Source organism: Podarcis pityusensis, assembly GCF_964106645.2.
Source record: "Podarcis pityusensis genome assembly, chromosome: 4".
Classification (NCBI taxonomy): domain Eukaryota; kingdom Metazoa; phylum Chordata; class Lepidosauria; order Squamata; family Lacertidae; genus Podarcis; species Podarcis pityusensis.
In genome coordinates this window covers 47,938,880-47,964,894 of record NC_138027.1, presented here as the reverse complement: position 1 = coordinate 47,964,894, position 26,015 = coordinate 47,938,880, and the positions used below count along the sequence as shown (strand labels likewise).

General features: G+C 40.9%; 1 long non-coding RNA gene across 2 annotated transcripts; it reads right to left on the bottom strand.

The window, feature by feature from the left end:
- Nucleotides 1-1,289: 1,289 nt before the first annotated feature.
- LOC308476625 lies at nt 1,290-26,015 on the bottom strand. Of its 2 annotated transcripts, none has more exons than XR_013986015.1 (2): nt 25,139-26,015; nt 1,290-1,796 (listed from the first exon to the last, which is right to left on the bottom strand). It is a non-coding gene; the product is annotated as an uncharacterized lncRNA (long non-coding RNA). The 2 variants fall into 2 exon arrangements; XR_013986016.1 differs by lacking the exon at nt 25,139-26,015 and adding an exon at nt 24,375-24,595.

Below are 26,015 nucleotides of genomic sequence, written 5' to 3'. Positions count from 1 at the left end.
GTGTATTTGCATTGGAAAGTCAGGACATAAATACTCAAATAAAAAACACACACACCACTTCATCACTGTTCACAGCTGTCACAAAACAGAATAAAGAGTAATGGCTGCTGATGGGCCTATCGTTTCTGAGTGAGATCATATGGAAAAGACAAACTATAATATCTACATTTCCATTTGTCAGAATCAGGTTGTTTTACAAAAGGAAATGTATAAAGAATTGAAGGGAAACGTTTTGTCTCAATGAACTGTAATAATAAATATTTGGGCTACACTGTATAAACTTTAGATTCAGTTTTCAGTTTGAAACTAGCAATTTCTGTTCTCCTGAAAGAGAAAAAAGAAAATACTGTATTGGCCCGAATATAAGCCGCACCTGAATATAAGCTGCACCTTTAAAATTGGAGAGGGAGAGAGAAAAAATACTCGAATATAAACCGCTCCATTACTTGCTGCTCCTGGCTGCATACTGGGCTGGAGCGGTGGAGCCACACTGCGTTGCCGGCAGCCTTTACCCTTCCTCGCTTCCTGGCCTTGGGGGAGAGGACAGGGGACTATGCATGGGGCAGGCTCCGCTTTACCATGCTCCTGGTGCTGTTTGCCCCACGCTCCTGGCTGCATACCATAAGGTCGTAAATATAAGCCATAAAGTGAGGCTTATATTCAGGCCACTACGGTAATATCCCTAGCTCACTGCATTTCCACACACCTATATGGTAATCTGACCTAATCAGGGCTCACATACTGAATGGGATGCTTTCACAATGCTACACATAGAATTGTAGAGATTGGGGGGGGGGCACAAGGGTAATCTAGTCCAATCCCCTGCAATCTTTTGCCCAATGTGGGGCACAAATCTACAACCCTGAGGGTAAAAGTCTCATGCTGTACTGACTGAGCTATCCCAGCACATCTCATAGCCAATTAGATATGCTTGCGTGATGATGTCAGCAACTGCCCATGAGAGTAATTTAGACAAATCTGTAAATTTGATTTTTTTTTATGAAGAATGCCAACAAATGGGGAAGGCATTTTTTAACATTGCTGAAAACGTTCACATAAGAATTCTGCTCAGCCTTTATAAACTTTTTGATAGCGTATTAGATTGGCTTCTGCTACAGTGACATAGTCAGTGATATGTTCTAGAGTTTAACCATATGGTTAGCCAGCAGAGCAGAACACCCTAGCAATGACCCATTTAATAGGAACCTTTTGGAGCAAAATATTTTCTGGTGCATGAGAGATGAACCTCTATAGGACACCCAAATGTGCAAATCAAAATTTATCCAATGTTTGACTAGTCTGTGATAAATAACTCACAGTAAATTACTATTTATTAAGAAAAATAAATTTCAAAGAGTTACATATGACTTCAATATGTAGTTACATAACTACATATTACAGAGCGGATTTCCCTGAATTTACACAAATACATGCTTACAAAACTGATGTTTCAGAAGATCTCGTCAAACTAGGGCTCAGAAACGGAAGTCTAACATATTCATAGCTGCATTTGAGAGTGGAATCAGCTCACAAACGTTGAGTACACTACCATTTTCAGTTGACTGATGGCCAAATTGATGTTGATCTTTCTTTTTCAGGTTAAACTCATTCATGATTATCCGCAGCAGGTGAAAAATGAGTGCTCTTGTAAAGCAGCATGAAGTAGAATCTCAACAGCATACTGAATCAGCTAAAGTCCTTTCAATTACTTGTTGATGAGTTCACTCCTTTGAAAATAAGGCATGTTTCAGAAAGTCTGGTGTGACTTTAGACTCCACAAACAATGAATATGTTCCCTAAAATAAGAAAAACAACATTGCCTCAGCCATCAAGCTAATAGTATTGAAACTAACATTTCATTGCAGGTCAACAAAGATCTCAGAATGTTTCAGAGAGCAACACCTATATTGGAAACATTTGAGAACTGAGACCTACTGAGACCTAAGAACATGTGCTCAGAAATGTCCCACTGAGTTCAATGAGACCAGTTTCTCCTTTACATCTACCTAATTGCTTGCTGGTGCCTCTGTGGTTGCTTTCATATCACTTCAGGATTATTAAAAACAACCCAACAACAACCCTTTAGCTATGTGGCTTATTCATTCATTTAAAAAATAACTTTCTGTATTTTCTTTTCTTTTCTTTTCTTTTCTTTTCTTTTTGAGAATCCCTAATTAAGACTCAGACATGGGCATAGCCAGGCAGGCAGGGGGGCAGCTACCCCTCCTAAATCATGCAAATAAATAAAAACACTTGACAAAAAGTAGCCATAATCAGAATATTTTAAATTGAAACATTCGCTGAGATCACTTGGATGATGTTGTGGTGCATTCTAGAGATACAACTGGCAACACAACTAAGCAATAGGCATGGCTTCTGTGAACTGACCAATTGCATCATGGGTAGCTCGGTTCTGGAACAGGAGATGTGAGTGTCCTGGCCCCACAACAGAAATCCTGGCTACACTCAGATTCAGCTTATATCCGTATATCATGGATAACATAGTGTCCTTCAGATTTTTCTGGACTCCAGCCGCAGGCAGCATAACCAATGGTCTGGGATGGTAGTATTTTAGTCCAGCAATATTTGGAGAGCACCATGTTGGTTACCCTTGCTCTAAGTAATCAAAACTAGGCTGTGGCCCACAAACTCCAAGAAGGGCTGCCTTTCTCCTGCTGGTGCAACTGTTTTCTTCCTGGTTCAGGCTGAACTGGTAGAATATTCTGAAATGCCTCCTTAGAAAAGCTACAAAGAAAGGTTTAATTTAGCAGGTTTATTTTCAGTGTGCTTAGTAAACCAAGCTAAAGAATTTGAAACTGCCAAACTTACTGTACCTAATACTTATTTGCAATTGAAATGCAGTCATTGGGGCAATTACATTCTCACAACACACTTCCACATGTGCAACAGAACCTCCTCTTCCCCTTCCCCACAGTCCTCATGCACCCTCAAAAAAATTTCCAGAGAGTTGAGGAACAAAAATATATAACTTGTCCTTCAGATACACGAAAAGATCAGCAATGCCATATTCAGATACTTTAATAACTCTTGGATGAATACTATTTTTAATTTGACAATACAGCTAGAACTTGGTCTCTTGTCACTATTATTTGCCCTAATTCCTCAGGTGCTCATCCTGAGGACACTGGACTAGGGCAGACATAGGATCATACCCTACATCTTCTGCTGTCCATACAGATGCAAAGAAGTCATCCAGCTTTTCTGCACTCTCCTTTTCCTCCTTTAACATACCTTTGGCTCCCTTATCCTCCAAAGACCTAATCAGCTTCCTAACTGGTTTCCTGCTTCTAAGGTATTTAGATCATTTGTTATTGTTGGTCTTAATGTTTGCAGTGATGCACTGGCTGAATTCTCTCCTGCCCCAATCCTCATTGTTTGCTTGCTTTTCTTTTGCCTAAGGTTGTATTCCTTTTTGTTGTTCTCGTTTGAAATGCTTCAGTAAGAAATGTGGGAGTGGAAAGAGGGGAAAGGTCTGCAGGAGAAGCTGGGAACAGGAGTCATGGGAGAAGCAAAGTAGCTCTGTAAACCTATGTAAAACAATCCACTACCCACAGGCATTTAAGCTCAATTAAGTTTGTTGATGCTTAATAAAAACTAGCCATCAGTTTTCAACCCTTGCATCCATAAGGTTACAATATTTTCAGAAAGAAGAAAAGAAAAGGCAGCAAAGTCCATGAAAGATATCAGATTTTGTGCATGGCAATCTTGTAGATACGAGAAGATGCATTTGGCTCCAGCTGTAATTAGTGCACAGCACAGTTTGGAGTCAAGCTGTTTTCCCCTAATAGTTGAATCGTGAGTTTACACAGATTGTGAAGCTGCCATTCCTTCTAATAGAGATTTATTTACTGGCATTTAATTCATAAAGAAAATTAATGGTATTCATCAGAGTACTGATATTTTTTAATAAGAAGCATTAGTATGGTTAGCTCTTTCTGGTTCTCATTCCTCTTCTTATGAAAAAAAAAAAGGAAAAAGCCCAGAGGGAAAGAGATTTAAGACCTGGGGCAATGGTAGGATTTATCTTCTTTTATCAGAATTTCAGCCCAGGAAGTGTCACCAGCAAAAGGGATTAATATTTAGTTTTTCTGACAGTTTAAAAAAAGAGTGGGGGGGGGAGGGAAGATTTGGATAAACTGCAAAGCTGCCGGCAGAGTAGAACATTTGCTCTTGATTTAAGATGGAAAATTCTGTAGACAGGGCTTGTTGTTTTTTGCCAAGCTTCAGCCCTCAAAGCTTTCACCAGTCAAATAACCCTGGAGGGTTAATAGCTGGTAGACGTCCACAGGCAAAAGTAAGAAAAATGAGTTCGTCAAGGAACTGTATCATGCTTCCAACATGTGGCAAAGTAAGTGCTTCTTCACCATCTGTTACTTGTGTGACCATTTTATTATGTAAATGTTCGTACACATTGCCATCTAAACAAAGAGAAATTGCTTCTCCAGCAGTGTGTTGATGCTGCCAGGCATCTTTGTGTGCCATTATATTTCCTCCCCTCCCCCCCCCCCAATGTGGCAGACAGAAAATCTTGGGTTCCGTTCATCCAGATTCTTCACACCACAATTAGTGAAAAAGAAACAGAACAAATACTATAAAATTAGAACAAATCTGTTTTTCATTAATATTTTTCAAAAAAAATTAGACAGTGAAAAAGGATGTAATACGTGGACCATAGGCACATAGGAAGGTGCCTTTATTCTGAGTCAGAGCATTGGTCCATCTAGTCCAATACTGTACTGTTTATACCAACTGGTAGCAGCTCTCTATATCCTGAAGCTGGGTTTTGGGCAAGTGACTCTGGATGATCCACATGCAGGAGTAGCCCGATTTGTTTCATGATAGTGTTTGCAGGCACAGCTGGGCAGAGAAATGTTACGTGTGACAGGAGGGCAGTACACAGAGACAACACTGGCCATTGCTATGGTCATAGCAACTGGAACTAAAATTGCAGCAATGGTCATAAGTGTCACGTACTCCCCCCCCCCGCTCATTGTTGCTGAGTGTAAAGCAACAATGCTTTCAATAAGTCACCCTGAACCAGTGTGTGTGTGTGTGTGTGTGTGTGTGTGATAGGAAGGCAACCTATTCTTCCCTCGCTGATTCCTTCTTCAGTAACTGTTGACATGTAGATTTTTTCTCAGGTTTCACTTCCTTCCTGCTTTTCGTCCAAGTCAGTTAGTCTTAGACCTTTCATTTGACTCCATGACTCCATGATAGTCACATCTAAGCTTATACTTAGAATGCCTTTGTTTGCCAGGAGCATAAATTTTCTCTATTCTTTCAACCAGCAGTCTTACCAGACTATTTTTTTCAGCACACTACAGCCATATATACCCACATTCAACCATGTTAACATTGTCGTGTGCAGTTGTATACCTGATGATTGTGTGGATAAACAAAGAAAACCACTGATGTTTTACAATTTAGTCATAGGATAGGACAATATGTCTTTATCGGATGAGCTGCTTCTTTTTGAGGCTCAAATAACATGAGGTGTGTTTGACTGAGATGCTGTACATAGATGCTTGGTTGCAAGGAAATCCAATTGGTCTTGTTGCACTCCACCCCAACCTCTGAGCATTGCAAGATTCCACAGTGTCACCTGGGGTTTGTGTTTCCTTTGGAAATGAGGCACAGTGGAGATTGTGGTGCCTTCATGATAGATGGTTTATTTACACATAGATACAACCCAAGCCTACAATGGAGGAGCTCACGGCATTAACACTCCAAGAGGGTCCTGCTTCTCCCATAACTGTAACCTTGGATTCAAAGTGACCTTAGCCATGGCTCTGACCCTCTCTCCAGCTTGCTGCATTTTACAGACTTTTGCCTTTACAAGGCTGCAACCTTCGCCCCCAGCTCACACCATGCAAAAACTCCAATCATAAACTCCGCTCTAAAACTTTACTTCAAAACTCTTCCAAACCAACTCTGGGTTGAGGGAGGGGCACCTCCCATTTGACTTTCTTAATGAGCCCTTACCTTCTCTTTTCTTTCTTAATGGCTCATCTCCCAGGTGATTACCAGGCTGTCCTGACTATTCCAGCAACTGTGCTGGATCCAGGAATTAGAAGGCGGGTCTAAGTATTCAGCCTAACCTCTCAAACTCATAACAGTATGATTCTTTTTTTAAAAAAAAATGGGGTTGGGATAGATGACATAAACAGAGAGTCCATGTGAATTGACCAAATCTGAGCATTTTATTGGAACAGAGAGAGAGAGAGAGAGAGAGAGAATGTGTTCACCTCCATACTTACAATAAGCTGTTAGGGTTTCAGCAGACCCATTCCCCTTCCTCTCCTCTCAGTTTTCCATTGTTTACTTCCACTTACCCTCTAACATTCTATATTTCAACTGCTCTGAAGTAAAGACTTGAATGGGAAACTTGCATGTACTGCCCAGTCCCTGAGACTCTTATTTTCACTTCCTCACATTGGCATTCAATGTGAACTTGAAAGTTCCATCTCCAGATAAGGAGGTGAACTGCCCAATAAGGAGGTGTGTGTTTTTTTGTTTTTGTTTTTAAAACGAATTTAGCAGAAACTTCCATCAGTGGAACAGAGAAGAAGGCAAATTTCATCAATTTCCCCTCCCTTTTGCAGTCCACAGTGTCACCTGCACTGTTCTGATGGCTCTCTAGAGCAGATTTTGAGGGTGTGCAGAAGGGAGAGGAAAACAGCAAACATGTCGTCCTTCTCCATTCCACTGACAGAAGCTTTTGCTGAACCAAATAACATCCCATCAGCGTGAGGGACACTATTGTCCAGTAATCCACCATGGTGTTTAGAGTAAACTCGGCCTTAGAGAGGGAGATTCAGTGTTGGAAGGACTAGAATCATGAAGAATAACAAACTGAAGCAAACAGATATTTCCTTCTTTCTGTTTCCTTTTGCTTTTGCCTTGTGACAGAAATTATTAGGGTTTTGGGGGGTGGGGAGGAAGTAAAAGCTCATGTTATATTCAATATTTATTTTTACTCTTGGGCCTTCATGCTGTCCACGAAGTCCAAGCTTTGATGGAACTTCAGTGTATGTAATACAAGAGGGTAGACTGCACTCTGTGGAACTGGACTTTTATGTTAGCACACAAGGACTACTGTTTGGAAAGCAAAATATGAGCTGCTTTGTAGTCTAGCGTTCTGATTGTATATTAGCATAAAATTACCAATTTAAATTAAAATGTAATTATCCTAACTGCCAGTAGCGATTAAAATAAATATGAGCTAGACTGTACCCTCTGAAAGCCCACTGGACTTACAGCATTGGCCCTTAATCAAAACTTGCCAAGGACACAAAAGCTTTCAGTAATCTATGCCAAGCTATCTTGGTTTTGCCTGAAGCACCCTTCTGGTGGCATTTAAAACACCTGGTGCCCTAAGGAGGAAACAAAATCCATTATACACTATAATCCCACCCCGTTCTCTTTTTCAGCCATCTATGTACCAAGACTGGTGTCTGCATTGCTGACGGCAGAATAATATTATTTTATGCAAAAAGCAACTTGAAAAGTAAATTAATAGTTTTAGCAATTTGTTCAATCCCTGGCACCCAAGTGGTTATCTGCATGAACAGACTTCCTCATTGTGTGTTTTATGTGGCTTAATATAATTAAACTATCATTGCATGCATTGATTTAGCTTAAATCTTAATTTGATAAGTGGGGAACGTGTACATTCTAAGTGTGGGAGATTAATTGATACTTCAAGTGCACTTGGACAGAAGTAATTGAAGTCACTGCCAGACTCAGCCAATTTGCTGATTTAAATGTGACTACTGATTTCATTCTGTTTGTATGATTCCGTATACTTGGAGATATCAGTTTACCCTGATGTAATCATGGCAAATAATTTAACTTTAAGATAACCAACTACTGCTGCAGCTGCATTGATTAACTTGGTTTCCTAGTAATGTGCTAAATTTTGTAGTAGTAGTTGGGACATATTTTGCAGCAAAGCAAGTAATAACTAAATAAACCTTGGCATTAAGACATGCCCTAACCACTCTTTAATGGGCTCTCCTTTTTATCACTCCATAATTTGCTTTCTCATTGTGTGTGTGTGTGTGAGAGAGAGAGAGAGAGAGAGAGAGAGAAATGCATGCGCAGCAAAGGATGTACTTTTATTCCTGTCCAGCTGTGAAATGAATATGAAAATAGTATTGTTTGTAAACCACAGTATAAAGATGGTGTCGGATTTAAAAATACAGTTAAATATTTGGATTACTTACATAAAATCACATTCTGGATTAATCCAAAATTATTCTCTTTCATAGGCTCTATAATCACATTCACTACATTGATTGGAATTGTGTCAAGCCACTGGAAAAGTGTGAGAAAATATTGTCCCCCACCCCTGTCATCACTATTCTGTATCTGAATACAAATGAGTAGTTAACTTTGTTAAGAGTAGCTCCCACAGGTTATACATACATTCCAGGGATGATGAGAAGGCACAAGTTGTTGGGAAAAAGCACCAAGGCAAAAGCCAGCTCCAGATGGCTGGAATGCAAAACAGTGCAGATGTACTGTTGGGGAAAAGGTGGAGCCTATTCTCTGTACTGAGCACCGGATGTTAGCTCAGTGTGTCATCTGACCTGTGCTGGAAGTACAGGGGAGGAGTTGTGTGACTCTTCTGACGGAGACTGAAGGGTGCAGTCACATTTCTATGTACTGTTGAGTGACAGGAATAAAACATGTAGAAAGGACTCCTGTCTGTCTCATTTCTCCTCCCTGGGAGAATGCAGGGAGGGAGAGAGAAGCAGAGAAGCAGAGGGTGTGTTCTTCTCACGACTAATGAGAAGAATCGCCGGGTTTGTTTACCTAGCCTGCCGGGATCGCAGACGGACGGTAAACACAGTATCTCGCTCAATTGCCTCGGGGGAGGCCAGGTACCTCTGCCTGTGAGCTGAAGATACTTACATATGGCAGCCTTCGGATGGTTGCGATTCATCGGACATCTGCATGAGAGGCTGGTGGATTGTCCTCCTCTGCTCCAAGGAGGAAGAGAAGCGTCTGAAAGAAGCCAGAGGCTCAACAGACAGCTGGTGGAACGAAGAGGTGTTTTCCAGAGCAACAAAGTTCAAGGTATGCTGCATTTCGGGCTAAAAGTGTGAACGCAGTTCGATTAATTCACTGGTTCACGGAGCTGCGTTTTGGAAAAACAAAAGCTCCGGGAGGAAGAGGCCTGCAGCTTGAAGGCTGAAGCCTGCATTCCACAAATTCTTGTGGTTGATAAACTGTCCTATTGAAATGCATTGTTGCTAAGTAACGGAAAGTTGGAATGTTACTGGCAAAAGGGCTGGACTGTGAGTGTGAGCCTGAGAAAGCGAAACAAAATCAGAGAATGTTTTGGCTACAAGTTTACGTGCCCTTGGAAGGGACTTTCCATAGCAGCCAGAGTTTAGCTGCCAGGTGCAAAAGAGCGTAAACAACTTGCAGTTTGCCTGCCTGAGTGAGAAAGGAAAAAAACAACTGTTGGATTTTACAGCTTGTTTGAAAGTGAGAGAGGCTTGGATTCAAAATGGATGCCAAGAAGGGGGGAGACTTGCCTAACTCATCTCCCCTGACCAGAGACAGTTATTCATCATGGTCTGGATGGATAACTACCCCAGAAGGGGTGAGCCAAGATGATGCTGGCCAAGTTCCTAAGAGCTCAACGAAAGCTGAGGAGAGCTTTGACCCCAGAGGGGAGAGTGCAGGAACTGTGGCTGTTGGAACTGTTGGTGTTCCTGAACAAGGTGCAATGGGTGTTGCTGACAGGGGGAGGGAAGAACAGAGTTCAAATCTCCCCATTGATGATGCTACTGGGAAGCATGGAGTAGCATTGAGTGCTGTCCGATGCTACAATTGTGGACAGACTGGGCATCTACAGCGAAACTGTAAGAAGCCGCGCCAGTCAAGAAGAGCAAAGAGCAGCTCTACGAAGCCTGAGGCGTCAGGCAAAAGCCGTACCAAGTGCCAGGTGAAACCTGCAAAGGCTATGATGGCGAAAGGAACCACGCCAGATGTTGGGAACTCGTTCATAGTTGACACGGGCGCAACGGTTCATATATGCCCGCACAGACAACTGTTTTCGACGTTGAAGAAGCAAAGCTTCGCTGTGAAACAGGCCAACGGTCAAGAGTTGGAAGCGACTGGAATTGGGACTGTGTATCTTGAGAGTCTGAACTTGACTATAAGTGATGTTTACCTGGTTCCAGAACTGAGATTTAATCTGCTGAGCGTGTCGCAGATTGCAAAGAAAGGACTGAAACTGTCCTATGATGCTAAAAGCTGCAAGATCTACAAAGATGGAGAACTGTTTCTTACTGCCAAAGAGAAAGATGGACTGTATTTGTTGACTTTTGATCAAAGTGATTACATGAAATGTAATTCTGCTGTTTCTAACGAAATCTCTCTTGCAGGTGTGACCAGTGTGAGCACCAGGAAGCTGACCAAGAAGGTCGACAGAGCATTTCAGCGGGTGTATGCTGATGTGATTGGTCCTCTAGAACCATCTAGAGGCAGTGCAAAGTATTACCTTTTGTGTGTGGATTGTTTCACTAATTATTCTTGGGTTTATATGATGGAGAAACCGCAAGAAACTTTAGAAAAGTTTCAGGAGTTTTGTGACAAGGTTAAAAATATGCATGATGCTAACATTGATTGTCTTTTCACAGATGAGAAGCAAATTTTTCTGTTACAGAAGTTTCAGAAGTTCCTGGGTGGAAAAGGGATAGACCACAAAGTGGCTGTTTCGACCGAAGCGTGGAACAGGGGGGTCTGTGTGAGAGTGAACAAAGAATTGCAAAAGGGGATGAATGCGCAATTGCTGAGTTCACATTTGCCACATGAATATTGGGCCGAATCGCTAGCGTCCTATCTTCATGTGTGGTTGAGAAAAGTCTCAACAGAGTTGGGATGTTCTCCTTTTGAGAAGCTGTTCAATAGAAAACCTTCTGTTGCCTATTTTAAGGTTTTCGGGTCTCATGTGAGAACAGAAGCTCCAGGTGGAGTAAAGAATGCCAGAGGCATTTTTGTGGGATATGAAAAGGGTCTCTACAGAGTAATTTTGTCTGAATCTGGTCAGGTGATTCTCACAAAGTTTCTAGAGAGTGCTCCAGTGCAAGAGCGAGTAGTACAAACATTTCCCACAGGTGGCGATTCAGATGATGATGATTTTTCTGATGTCACAGATTACAGTGGTACTGACGGTGACAGTACTAGCTCAGAGAGTTCAGTTGTAACAGTCATTGAGAGGAAATCTCACACAATGGATAGACCTTCACAGGTGAAGGAAGAACCACTGATTGCTACTGGTTCTCAACAGAGTCCAAAGGTTGAACCAGTGAGCACAGAGGATCAGAACCTCATACGCAGGTCTGAGAGAGTTACAAAGGGTGTACCACCAAAGAGGTACTCAAAAGAGTTTGCTAACTTAGCTGTTGCGTGTGTTGCTATTGTTAACAACTCAAAGCAGGTTGAAGCAGTGTCTAAGTCAGAGACAAAGACACAACAGAGGGTAGCAAGCCAAGGTAATGCAGAAGCACTCATTCCTTGGAAGCCAGACAACCAGAGAGGTACACTGGTGAAACCAGTGGTGGGGAGTTCCAAGGGTGGAACTGAAACAACAGGGGACTGTTATATGTATAACAACTGTTTGTTCTCTTCTCTGGATCATGTTTTGCCAATTGATGCTTTTGGGGGAGGATGTTGGGAAAAAGCACCAAGGCAAAAGCCAGCTCCAGATGGCTGGAATGCAAAACAGTGCAGATGTACTGTTGGGGAAAAGGTGGAGCCTATTCTCTGTACTGAGCACCAGATGTTAGCTCAGTGTGTCATCTGACCTGTGCTGGAAGTACAGGGGAGGAGTTGTGTGACTCTTCTGATGGAGACTGAAGGGTGCAGTCACATTTCTATGTACTGTTGAGTGACAGGAATAAAACATGTAGAAAGGACTCCTGTCTGTCTCATTTCTCCTCCCTGGGAGAATGCAGGGAGGGAGAGAGAAGCAGAGAAGCAGAGGGTGTGTTCTTCTCACGACTAATGAGAAGAATCGCCGGGTTTGTTTACCTAGCCTGCCGGGATCGCAGACGGACGGTAAACACAGTATCTCGCTCAATTGCCTCGGGGGAGGCCAGGTACCTCTGCCTGTGAGCTGAAGATACTAACACAAGTATCTGTGTCTTAAGGGTACTTTTGCACATGATTAGGGCTCATTCACCACTTTCCTCAGTGAAACCTGTGGTTTAGCACTGAACTGGAGAAAAGGGAAATGGGGTTCTCCACAAATGCTTTCTATGCACAGGGCAAGCAGAAGTGTGGGCCAGCTCTTCGTTGCATAATAATAATAATAATAATAATAATAATAATAATAATAATAAAAAATCTTTATTGTCACTACACCACCTGTGTGCAGTGAAATTAAATGAGCCCCCTCCCCCCCACACATACACTCAATCTTGTTTGCGCTCTGTGTGCTTGTCAGAAGTTTCACCTACTTGACCACAGTTCTGCAGAGCAGTGGAGCCCCTGTCTGCCAGAATGGACCCTGATAATCCACAGCATTCCTAGTACAATGGGAAATCTGGCTATATCTCATGACCACATCAACTGTTTTAGGCTTGCTTGTTGAAAACCTCACCATCTAAATATTTGATTATGATGACTGATCATCTGCTCTACAGCTCGATGTCAACTTCAATTAAATAATATATTTCCGTTAGATGTGCCCCCCACCCCCGGTATATGTCATATACCACAGATCCTAATAAATAAAATTATATTGACATTTCATGTATTCATTTGTTTCCTTTTTTGGATGCTTTAATAAGCATATGGATACAGGATATAAGATGGAGATGGAGAATCTTTTTTGAGCTGAGGGTTATCTCACCCCAGTAGAAAGCTGTTTAGCTATTCACCTCAACACCTGCATAAGCTCTGTCTACAGCCAAGAATTTCAAACTGATAATCTAGTGACAATTCTCTGATTCCCTCCCTACCTTTACTTCTATACTGACTCTTGCCATTCAGTTTGCCTCACTTTGTATAGTTGGTTAACACTGGAGACTGCCACTGAGACTTATAGATATGGGAGGAAATTGTTCCTTAAGCAGTTCTGTCATGAGTTCCTGGGACGAATTTCTGCAAGTGACACAAATGTTTGTTCTACTGAATATCTGGCCTTCCACTTTGAACATGTGGCACATAATAACCTCCACAGCTGTGAAACCAGTAGGAATGTTTCTGAAGAAATGTAATCACAAGCAATAAGCAAGGCTGAAAGACAAGAAGCTCAGTATTTTTGACATGCGTTCAAAAGAGTTGATGCTTAGCCTAACTTATTTGGTTTGACAATGAGGCTGAATACTTTCTCTATTAGTGGTCTTGTAAAATTTCCAAAGCTTCTGAGTTTATGTGCTCCAAACACTGCACATGTAGACTTCCTCCCCTCACTGATCTGTTGAGGTATTTATTTCTGGCTCAAACTTCTTATAGTTTACCAAAATCACTTGTGTTCCTTCTTTACATCTTTTTTCCCCTCTCTGTATTTTCTCTAGCTTGTATTGTTTCCATTTAACTATACTCTCTTTCATTTTCTTCTCTAATCTGTCTTGATGACAAAAAGGGACACTTCTGAAATTCTGAAATGGTGCAAAACAAGCTTTATCCAGGGATTGCAACTCTTTTCTTTTTTTTTTTTTTAAATCATATTTATTAAAGTTTCCAGAAATATAGAAATACAAAGAAAAAAGAAAAAGAAAAAAAAGATATTTAAAACCTTACTTTCATTGCCTACTTTCTGGGACTCCCCCCCTCCCCCCCCGACTGTATTCCCCTTTCCTTATTTTGGTTCTACAAGCTCTCACTCCCAATTTGAAGCTTAATTTGTTTAACCCACTATCCAGATTGAATTATACAAATCTTGCACCGTCCCACGTCATTAACAAGAAAAGAAAAAAGATTTTCCCCAAGATCCACCCCAGTTCCTTCCACGAATTCCCTTTTTTTAAACACGTCCAATCAAAATAAAATGACATGCATAAGTTATATAAAGAAATAGAAAATAAGAGATATAAAAAAAAATTCAGAAAATTGTTAAACAGCCTTTGGATTCCAAATCTCACCCCCCCCTTCCCCGGTTTGAATTCCCCATATCCATCAGTCTATACATTATCATCCTGGAAGTCTCAATTCATGGCCAAATTTCTCCCCAATTCCATCTTGCCGGTTTTCTTTTAATTTATTAATTTTAATGATATTTAACTTCAAATGTCCAATCTAACAAAGGCCTTTAATTTCCTTGATCTTTACCACTCCTCCCATTGTTCTTTCCGTGTCGTAGTCAGTCCTTTGTTCTTCTTATTCCTAACTTTCTCAGGTTTCTTGTCCTGTTCAGCTGCTAAAACTTTCTAATTCAGAAATCTGGTATCTCTACAGAGGTTTGTTATTCAGGAACAAAAACTTACGTCCAGTCCCTTCCTTTCTTCAATAGAAAATTCTATTGTCTCCTTTAATGTAAATACCTCTGTAGACAAAATACTATTTCAGTTTTGCAGCTTTCCCAGAAGATAACAAGTCCTGTGTGAATCCCGGAGTATTTTTCCACTTACGACCGTTCTTGTAATGTCCCGATACCCCTCTAGGGGGATTGTAATAACTTTGTATCCTCTAATCCAAAAGTCAAATTGTTGTTCCTTATTTTCCGACAGTTTATATCCATATTATAGCAAATTGTAACAAAATTAACCAGCAAAGTCCTCGTAACAAAGTCCTCTTTATATTCTCCAGCTTTGACAGCTACTTTGACAGCTGTCAAAGTCTCCGTCTCTCTTCACCAGGCTCCGCGAATCGCCCCGGTTCCCGGGGGGGGTTGCATTTTCCTTCTCACCCTCCACTCTTCTCCTCCAGCACAGTTCTTATAATTTCGCATCGTGGAATTAATGATTTTTATCAGAAATATACTTCCCTTTGGACCTTGGTTACTCAGTCCTTGTTTTGGAATGCTTACAGTAGGGGGGGGGGTTGACTTCCTTTTTGAATCGCCCCCGCTCGTGCCAAATCCAAAATTTTGAACCCGGTTTCCCAATTACTCACGGGTTGTTGTTAATAGTCCAAATTTTCAATGGAAGAAGTCAGCGCTCTCCGTCGAATGGCATGCGGCTGCGCTCGGCAGGGAAAGCAGAAGACTCAAAGCACCGCGCCGCTCCCCGGCACCCGATCCGAAGCCTTTAAAAAGGCTCCTTCACGAGTCGGGAGGGCGCTAATGGTGCAAGCCGAGTCACCCATGTCCACGGACTCCGTGCCCGTGGTTTTTAAGGGTCCCCGCGTCGCCGGCGCGGTAGGACCCAGCCCCTGCCGAGCAGACTCCCTCCGGAGCTCGGAGGGAGTCCGCCATTCGGCGATGGCGCCAACCCGGAAGTCCTCTTTTCAAGTCTCAGCTGCTCATCACAGGATTAATTCTTCTACAAAAGCAGACCTGCTCACTGGGCATATAATCTCAGAAAAGAACACACGAATGTACAGTATACACCACCCAGGTCTGCTGGTTATTGGATACGATGACTTGCCTGGGACCAGAGCTGGGTCAGGGCATATTGCTTCAACTTAAATTGAAAAGTATTCCAGATTCAACATTTGGGGCATGATCATTCCCTGCCTTAAAACATAGGAAGCTGGTGCCTATTGGAACTGTTGGGGCCGATAGAAGAACAGCTAATGGCAGGCTGGGCTAGAGTAGGTACGCAGTCACACATTCATAATAAGGCAATTTGCATGACATGTACATACAAAAGGAAGTTCCTCAGAGTTCAATGAGACTTTTGAGATGAGTCAATGAGATTTTGAAAAGGGATATATAAAGTTATGCTACCTCCTGAACTCCATTCACTGTTCTAACTGACAGAGTTTGGTCTAAGACAATGGAAGAAGAAGAAGAAGAAGAAGAAGAAGAAGAAGAAGAAGAAGAAGAGTTTGTATTTGGTATCCCACTTTATCACTACCCGAAGGAGTCTCAAAGTGGCTAACATTCTCCTTTCCCTTCCTCCCCCACAACAAACACTTTGTGAGGTGAGTGAGGCTGAGAGACTTCAAAGAAGTGTGACTAGCCCAAGGTCACCCAGCAGCTGCATGTGGAGGAGCGCAGACGTGAACCCGGTTCACCAGATTACGAGTCTACCGCTCTTAACCACTACACCACACTATAAGATAGTGCAGCCTTTGGAAAAACCTATTTGCTCTTTTCATCCGGGTAAGTAATTTAAGTAAAAGGTGCTTAGCCTAGGTTTTCCCTATCACTGACAGTAGACTTATCGGTCTGAATCACCGATGATCCCATGATCACTGAATCACCCGGATCACTGATTTTTGAAGACTGAAATAATTATTGATCTAAGCCATATTTCCTTTCCTTTTGGAAATTTCCCCTGGATGTCAATTCTGCCTTTGAAATCCTGGTAATGTCCAGAAAAATCCGGATGTTTGGCAGCCCTATGCTGCTGTTCATATTGCCAGCGAATAGGGCATCCTATTGCCAAAATGGCTCTGATAACATTAGACAGAAACTTTGTCACAACAGGTTGTTTAACCCTATAGAACTGGGATTTACCCACTTCTGATTGCCATTATTCTATTGTTTGAACCTATTTTGATCACATGTAGCCAGGGATTAGGGCATGCAGGTGGCACTGTGGGTTAAACCACAGAGCCTAGGGCTTGCCAATCAGAAGGTCGGTGGTTCAAATCCCCGTTATGGGGTGAGCTCCCATTGCTCAGTCCCTGCTCCTGCCAACCTAGCAGTTCGAAAGCACATCCAAGTGCAAGTAGATAAATAGGTACCGCTATGGCAGGAAGGTAAACAGCATTTCCGTGCGCTGCTCTGGTTCACCAGAAGCGGCTTAGTCATGCTGGCCACATGACTCAGAAGCTGTATGCTGGCTCCCTCAGCCAATAAAGCGAAATGAGCGCCGCAACCCCAGAGTCAGCCACGACTGGACCTAATGGTCAGGGATCCCTTTACTTTAGCTAGGGATTAATCTAGTCCCTGTCCATTACACACAAGTAGTCTGCCAAGTCTGTTTGATCCAAAGTCTGCACAATTTTTAAAAAAGAAAAACCATTTTAAAAATCCACAAACTTAACAGATCAGCATTGTTTTGGAAGTATTGATGAGGTGGTTTGAGGACTTATTTCTAGCTGCTGGCAGCAGCCTTTTGAAATTTTTTGTACCTCTTGTAAGAAAGGATTAGCTTTCTGCTCAACCCATTCCAGATCCATTTTGAATTAACAATTGTATGTGACGGGGAATGTAGGATATTAATATTGAAAAAACACATTTATAGCACCATGATAAAAAATTGTAAAATGTCATTAAAAACTGTTATACTTCTTTGTTCTCCAGATTGAGTAATAAAATAAGCAAACATGGGACATGATTCGGCCAGAATTAAACACTTTTAAGTAACATTGATTTAACTAGGCACTTACTTACTATTTCAGAGAAATCAATAGAACTTAAAAACACTTTACTTGATTGGATCATGCCCCTTAAACTATTTAAAAGACAGCATTTTAAATAGACATGAAAAGACTGTCAAGGGATTACACTGATTTTAGTTCAGGGGTCAAGAGTCTTTGGCCTTCCAGGTTTTGCTTGACTACCACTCCCATCATCCCTGAGCACTGGCGATGCTGGCTAGGGTTCCATAGCAACATCTGGAGGACCACAGCTTCTGCTTTAGTCAATTTGTTTGTGTGTTCATTAAAAGTTAAATGCATTTACACATTACGTTGCAGGGGTCATTGAAGAAACTGAAGGAAGGCAGTATCTTTTAATTAATCACATTGTTAACAGGAAAAAGAATGTCAATAGTTGCTTTTTTATCAGTTTAGGCACCTGAAATATGTATGATTTAGTTTTTGAAGGTGGGACCAAATAAAAACTGCTGCTTTGCTGATGTTGTTTGTCCTGTGTCGGTTTGCGATTGCAGAGCAATGTGGCAGCAGTTGGGCTCTAAAGTTGAGCAAGTCCATTTTAGAGCCCAAGACTCCACCTTCCATTGGGAGCCAAGATTCTTTCTTGGAAAAGGCAGGTGGAGGGACAATTCTGGCTAACAGCTGGCTACAATCCTTGAAACATTTTCAGCCAGTCTACATATGAATGCAAGAGTGGCTTGAACTGTGCTGTTACAACCTGTATTCATCCTGGAATTGATAATCAGTTGTGTCAGCCCTAGGGATTGGAACTGAATTCAAGAATCATTGTCCCCTTTGGTCAAAAGCGTTGACAATACTTATTATTTCTATGTATAGAGAAGGAGGAAGATTGTAGTGCACAGTAGTATATACAAGTTTTTTGGCTGCTCTTTTAATTTGCAACAGTAGCTTTCTGACATTTTATAGTTTATCAACCAAATATAAGGACTTGAACTTTCAGAAGGTCAAATCACTGTGGATTTTATCAGAGGTGTTAGGGAATTGGAACAGAGATTAAAAGATTAATAGATTTTATCTTTGCTAAGGAGTCAATTCAAGGACTTCAAATAACACTTCTAGATGGGAAAACTGTGATTTATTTTTTCATATTAGGATGTGTCTGAAAGGAAGACATGAAGGATTTTTTTGAAGAAGGCATTCATAATTGATCAGACTCAGTTTTAGAAAGATCCTCAAAATAGTTTTCTAAATAACTGAAGATCCAAGTTATATACACATTTGCAAAATGAGCTAAAGCACTTACTCAAACTCAGATATACTCAAAATGTATAATATTTTTGATATAGAATATTCCAAAAGCCCAAGTTTCCCAATAGAATATTGGGTTTGTGTGATAGATAGTTTAAGTCTGAAATTTTGGCATGAAACAGCTGACTTTTATTTATTAATTTTAATTTGGTAAGTAGGTATAGTTTTAGGAGATCTACACAGTAGTTCACATCTTGTATATCTGGCAGCATCTCCAGGGATGTATGTCTCGTGCTCTTTCAAGCTACAATTCATTATATTTATTACACTTACACTTACCCAAAAGACTTTTGGGAAACATCTAGCAAAACTTTGTACTGTATCCCAACAGCTCAGAGCTGCAAGCTTAATGATAAAACCTGCATAGTGTACATTGTTTGGAAAGTCAGTAAACTATTAAGGACAGATTGTATTGGCTCAGAGAGTAGCAACCAATGGTAAAAAACAAAAACAAAAACAAACAGAATGTTGGAACATGATCAGTGCTGATCAATACGTGAAATGTTTTATGGGTTTGGCTTCATATTATTTGAGATTTAAAGACAGCTTTGCTGCCATTGCTCTCAGTATTTTGACTGTCAAAAAATAGAGAACTAAATTCAGTTGCTCCTAATCCTGCCAGGTAACCTTTCTGGAATATATGAGTCAATTTATGACTGCCTTTGTATTTATTTCTATATTTCCATTTATTTATTAAATTTATATCTCATCCTTCCTCACAAAGGAGGCCAGGCAACAAACACAACAGTGATAAAACAATTGAAATATATAAAACCATCTAAAAGTAAGTACTGTCTTACTGTGATGTCAACTTGCCATTTATTCTTTCATCTTTCCAAGGTATTTTAAATTTTGTATTATGTATGCTTTTATAATTGCAAGTCACTTTGAGACATTTTATGTAATAAGTGATGAATAATTGTTGTTGATGATGATGACGATAATAATAATAACTTTTGTCTGTGAGATGTGGATTTGCTCTGTTCTATCCCAAATGGTAGGTGGTTATGAAAGACTCATTGTTTATGCCAGCTAAGACTTATATACAGCAGAGCAGAGATACTTCAGTTACCTGCTGTTCACAAGACATTGCCAGAAATTCTTAGGGGAGGATAGGTTGCTCAGTACATGTTACCCATCTCCTATGGATACCCCAAGCATAGTTTTCTACCTGGACCTTCAGTCAAACTTGCAGCAAAAGAGACTTTCTCCTGTTTTCCTGTTTATGACACAATTTCCCTCTTGCACATGCCTGCCTGTATGCCTAGCAGTCCCAAGAGTCATTTCCTCAAGTGTTCTTCTTCTTTCTCCTCCAGGTAAATCACAGCCCATGGCTGTTCCTGTTCAGCTGCTTTTAGCTTATTTACATCTTTCTGCAACTGTTGAATGGCTGTAGGAATATTCTTTGTAGTAGAGCTTTCATCAGACTGGCAAGATCGATCCTTCTCCTCTGAAGTGTGTAATTGCACTTGAGTCATAGATTTGTGCCTACTTAGAGAGGCCACATCCTTCACTAATTCCACCTTGCTTGCTTGTGCCACGACTTTATCCAGTGTTTTATGCTTCAACAGTCTCTGCTGCATTTACTGATCACCCTGCAATTGATCACCCCACAATTGATTGATCACCCTAGGTTTCAAACTGATATAGTCCAACATGTCTGGTGTATAGGGGGTCATGGTGGTATATGCTCTTAGCCAAGACATTGCAGGCTTTGTGTCAAGGATGTTTCACCTTTCTGGTCTGTGATTTGAAAGCTTAGTGAGATACCATTCAGAGGAAGCTGTTAGCTCTAGCACTCTTTGCAAGTCGGTTGCCAATTGGTTATAATTTCTACTGATTCCGGAACTCAGTCTCTTATTGGGTTCACAAGCTTTCCCTTGCAACATCCCTTAAAAAGTCACCTTTGCATTAAACTGTGCAGCAATTTGAAATTGTTCGATCCTGTTTTGTCCCTCACCACTGCAGCCTAGTTGGAGATGCTGCATGTGAGCAGAAGCTCAACCACCGAGCATTTTTAGATCCTGTTTGCTGCCACCAAATTGTAACAGAAGTATTTTTAATAGGGCTTGGCTAGAATCTTTCACATGAACCCACAGCAAAACAGGACTGACTATTTTATTATTATTTTACAAGCAACATGTGCATCTCACATGCTCAAGACTCTAAGCTTTTCAGAAGAGACAATCTAAGATACTGATTTAAAAATACCAGTAAAAGTAAAATGTTAAAAGCAAGTGACATAAAATAAAATCAGTAATTTTAAAACAATTTTACTTTTTAAAATCACATGCTAAAAATTCATGGCTGGTTAGACTTTCTGGAAAAGAATTTTTTTTAGCAGGCACTGAAAACAATGCAGCAAAGGCACATTAGAAGACCAATTTCTTACAAGTGCAGAATGAAGCATTATGTGACACATGTAAAACTGACAACTCCACAGATCTAAGTGGTTGATTGGGCAAAGGCAGATCTAGGGGAGCACGTCCGGTTCAGTTGCACCAGGCATGGAGCTTCTGGGATACCGCAACAGGTGTTGCAACTATGTTGTCCAACAGAAGGCGAAAGGGGTGGGGCATGGAATTTCCACATCACACAGGGTGCGACTGAAATTTGTGGTGCCAAGGTCCGCCACTGGATTGGGCACTTATGGGGTGTAAACTGGTCCCAAACTATTGAGGACATTATAACAGTAGCAATTGGATTTTGGCCTGGTTAAGAAAGCAGCAGATCTCAGAACAGGGGTATTATATGCTACATCAACTTCAGCTTCCATTCCAAAAGCAAGGGAAGCCCCACAAATAACATGTTGAAGTAATCCAATTATAAAATCAGCAATACCCAAACCACCATAGCGAAGCTATCCCAATCCAGGAATAGCTATAGCTGCCACACCAGCCAAAGCTGATAGAAGGTGCTTCTAGCCATTGAGGTCACCTGGCTAAAAGTTAGTCACCAAATCAACAAACTGAAGTCTACTGAAGGGGTAGGTAGACAAATAAATAAATGATGAGGCTTACCAAGGTAACATAAAAACATATTTATTCCCACTCCATCTATATTAACCTTCATTCCTACACACGCCAAGAGTTTGTCCTCTTCTGTTAGAAGTATGTGGTAGAAGAGAATTTCAGATAGGAGTGATTAACAATGATTGATTGGCCCATGCCATTATTGCTTCTTTGATGGGTGCTCTGGGAAGTAATCATGTCATCAGTACTTTCCACATAATATCAACATTTTATATTGCCAGAGTTTCACAGAACACAGAGAAGCATCAAACATGCCAGTCATGTAACTTAAGAAGGCTTTCATGACCAGAAGGGTCAACTGCCTAAAGATAAAAGGGTAAAACATTATTTTGGACCAACTGTGTACTTAGGACATGGAAGGGGATACAGCAGGAGGCCGAATGGCCTGAATTCCCCTCCAAAATGTAGGGCTCTCCAATTTTACCACAGCACAACTTCTAGGAGAAAGTAGGGTCAATGGATGAGCCAATCAACACCATTCATGAAACTCGCCTACATATAAGTCCTCCTTTCTCCTCCGTTGGAGAAATTTGAGGCCCACAACAACTTTCTGTCTCTCATTTTATGGGACCAACACAGCAGCAACTTTCTGATAAGGTTATCATGCATTCACTCTCTACACTACTGAGACAAAGCTATAAACATGTGCCCTAGCATGACTGCATAAATGTAATTTGTCCAAATTTCTTCCAATATATTTCCTACAACTGTAATCTTCAAAAACAGAAACAGATATGTAAGGTTTTCTTACAGGCATACTTTTAAAACTGCCTCAGTAATAATCCCGACATCAACTCAATATACTTACGGTACTATTCATTTGTATAAATCATTTGGAGAATTTATTTTTGGTGTGAGATGCATTTATAACCAAATGCCCTATGGAAGACACTGTTTACAAGTGAAATGAATTGCAGATATGTCTGTCATTCAGAAACAGCATAACAGCAATGTATGGGAATATAAGAAAACATGGTTTTAAATCATGCTTTTATAGACCCACTTTGCCATAATGATCCGAAATTCCATAAGATGACATGAAGACAACAAATTCTGTGAGATGATATGAAGACAACAATCTTGGCAGAAAAATAAGATGTTTCAAAATCATCTTTTTATCTGTCACATTTATTTTCCATTAGCTTCCCTGCCACTTTCAACAAGTCACTATCAATCATTTGTTTGCTAAATGTTTCTGAAAGCTCAGAGAACCATATGAACTGCTACTGCTGTTTGACCTCTCACACTCAAGGTTAATGGAAGTTCTTTGCAGAGTCAGAAAAAAAGCATGGCTTTAAGCTAAACTAACCTGTCAGGGACAGCCAACCACAAATGGACCCCAAAATATTGATGCTAGTTAAGGTAATACAAAGCAAACAATTCCACCATTTTAAAGTCCCTACACCTGGATTTTATTCTGCTGGTTTCAGAAGGCTGATCCCCTTTGTTACTAAATCTCACATTTTTGCATACCCTTTCAAGTATCTTCGAAATGACTTATTTTAAGAGGTGAATGTAAAATTCTTGCATCAAATGGTTATGGTTTTTGTAATCTAGGCCTAATCTGGGACCTGGAAATCTGAATTTACTTGTTGAAAAAGGAAGCAGTATTGACATATAACACCTAGATCAACAGAATAAGGTTGAATTTTTATTTACTTCCAAATGGAAAGGCATTTTTTGGGACCAGGCTTGATATTTCACTTCAACTGTGTGGCATATAGACTTTATTAATTAGCACAACACCTTTATTCGCTGCTAACATATTAGTATGGCAGCATGCAGTACTGGGGAGGGGGTTAATTTATTTTAGCACATTTGTATCCTAATCATCTTCTATATGGCTTACAAATACGTAAGAACCATATTTATTTTACATTCTGAACAGGGTCTGTATTATCTGCCAGCATGGAAAAAATAATAAATTATTTCTTCAGCGCAGAATGATCCCTAAAACATTTGCAACATTGCATTAGAATCTAATCCCACTGAAGTTAGTAGGACAACTAGTTTGCTACCAACCATCTTTTTAATAACATGAAAGTCCACAGGAAGCTGCCTTATATTGTACTGAATCAGACCATTGGTCCATCTAGCTCAGTATTGTCCATGCTAGCTGGCTGCATCTTTCCAGGGCTTCAGATAGGACTTTCCCAACCCTGTCTGGAGGTCTTCTCTATCATTAACCTATTATTCCAAACCAGGGGTGGTCTGAGAGACACATCTGCTGCCAGCCATCCCTCCAAAGCCTACATGCCAACAATGAGCATGGCCTATGTCTGTGCACACACCAACACCTACACCCACTTATAGCACCCATATACAGTGTGAATGCACAAACCACAACACTCACCACACATACAGGAACACCACTCTATCTCCCACTCACTTGTCTCAAGCACCCTTCTTCCTGTGGGAACATTTACATAATTTAGCAGAGTTTAAACGATCCCCTGTTTGAATTTATGCAGCGACAAGCAGGTTGCTAACTCGTTTGAGTCCTATCAATTACAGCATACCTTCATGGCTGATAATTCCCTTTCTGTCCCTCTTAAAGAAAACACACATGAATCTGAATCATATTAACATAAACTACTTTACTTTCAGATCCATTCAGGTTTACACAGTTGTTCCTGAAGGCAGATGGGTTACATAACAGATAAACCATATACTAGATAGTAGTGAATCATGAGAAGACTTCATCTGAGCAGTTACCAGTTAACACTCCTTGCAGCAACCGACCAACCAACCAACTGACTAAACTGCCTGCCACTTAGAGGCAGTTAGTCCTCTCGGAATGTTGGACTTGACTGACAGCTTTATATCCCTTCCTTCCTTCCTTCCTTCCTTCCTTCTCTCTCTCTCTCTCTCTCTCTCTCTCTCTCTCACACACACACACACACACACACACACACAACACATACAACCTCCTGCTCTTGGCTGTGCTTTAACTTTAACCAGATAAGGTTTTGCTAACTGTATTGTATATTCCAACTAGAAGATACCTATTCCCTTTTGAGTGGGAACTGCTGTTTGCTGCAGTGTTTTGCTCGCCAGCTCTCCCATTTTCACTTTTGTTGTGGCTGCTACGTGGAAGAAAGAACAGATTGATCATGGTACCATGTGGCACCTCTTTGGCTCCACTTGGGAAGAGCAATGTACACTGGCGCCAAGTTTTGCAATGCATTTGGGAATCTCTTAGCCTGAAAGGCAAAATATAAAATCAAGCCATTCTTAATAGTAATCATTTATCTCGACTGTGTCATAGATCTTTGCCTTCTGTCGGAGACAAAGTTCAGACACTGTAGCGGCTGATTATCTTATTGCAGAGTCATAACCACAGGCAATATTGATTAAACACTGACCTCAGAAAGAGAAAGCTGGTGTATATTTGGGTGAGAATGGCTGCTTACCGTACCTCCTTGGTGTGCGGTGGTTGCAGCCCTACACGGCACCTCCCGCGTTGCTCGGAAGCGACGCACCATTTTGAGCGCAGCATGTCCCCCTCGGCAGTCGTGGAGGCTCACAGGTTCCCGCCAAACCCACTGATTCAAATGAGCCAATCCACAGAGACTTTAGGGGGTCATGGTTTGACGAACTGACCTGAGGGAGGCAGGCTTCACTCAGGTCTGCTTGGCAACTCTAATTTCCAGTCGACCATATGCAACAGCAGTATCCACCACTATGTCACTTGAGAGTAAAGGACCCCTCTTCCATCCTTCTTGAAGACAGCAATGCACCCCATCCCTCACTCTGACACTCACGTCATTTATTTAAGATGGGATTCTTCGATTTTTCAGAGTGTTAAGTATAATTGTTTAATCGTGCATTGAAATGGAAAATATCTGTATTGCTAAGGGTTTAACATTGGAAAACTCCATTGGGGTTCACTAAAGCAATGTAGGGCTCTCTAAGCACCTAAATGGGTTAATAATTAACTGTTGGTGTTCTCTGATTTTTGACGTGGTAAGTAAGGTACTCAGTTGCAAATCACCATTTTGAATGGAGTTGCCTTTGATTTTTTTGTTCCAAGCCACAGTGGTAGATGTACAAATGAGTATCTCCTGGATAGAAAACAACTTCAGGTTAATGCAGGCTAGGGAGAGAAACAGATCTCCAATTTTAGGTCTGTTTTGAGTCATTTAGTATTACTAAGAAGATGAACCCATGCTTTGACAAGCACATGTCTTTTGGAACTATTTGGATGTATCATTACTTGTTTTTGTACCTGTTTTTAAGAAG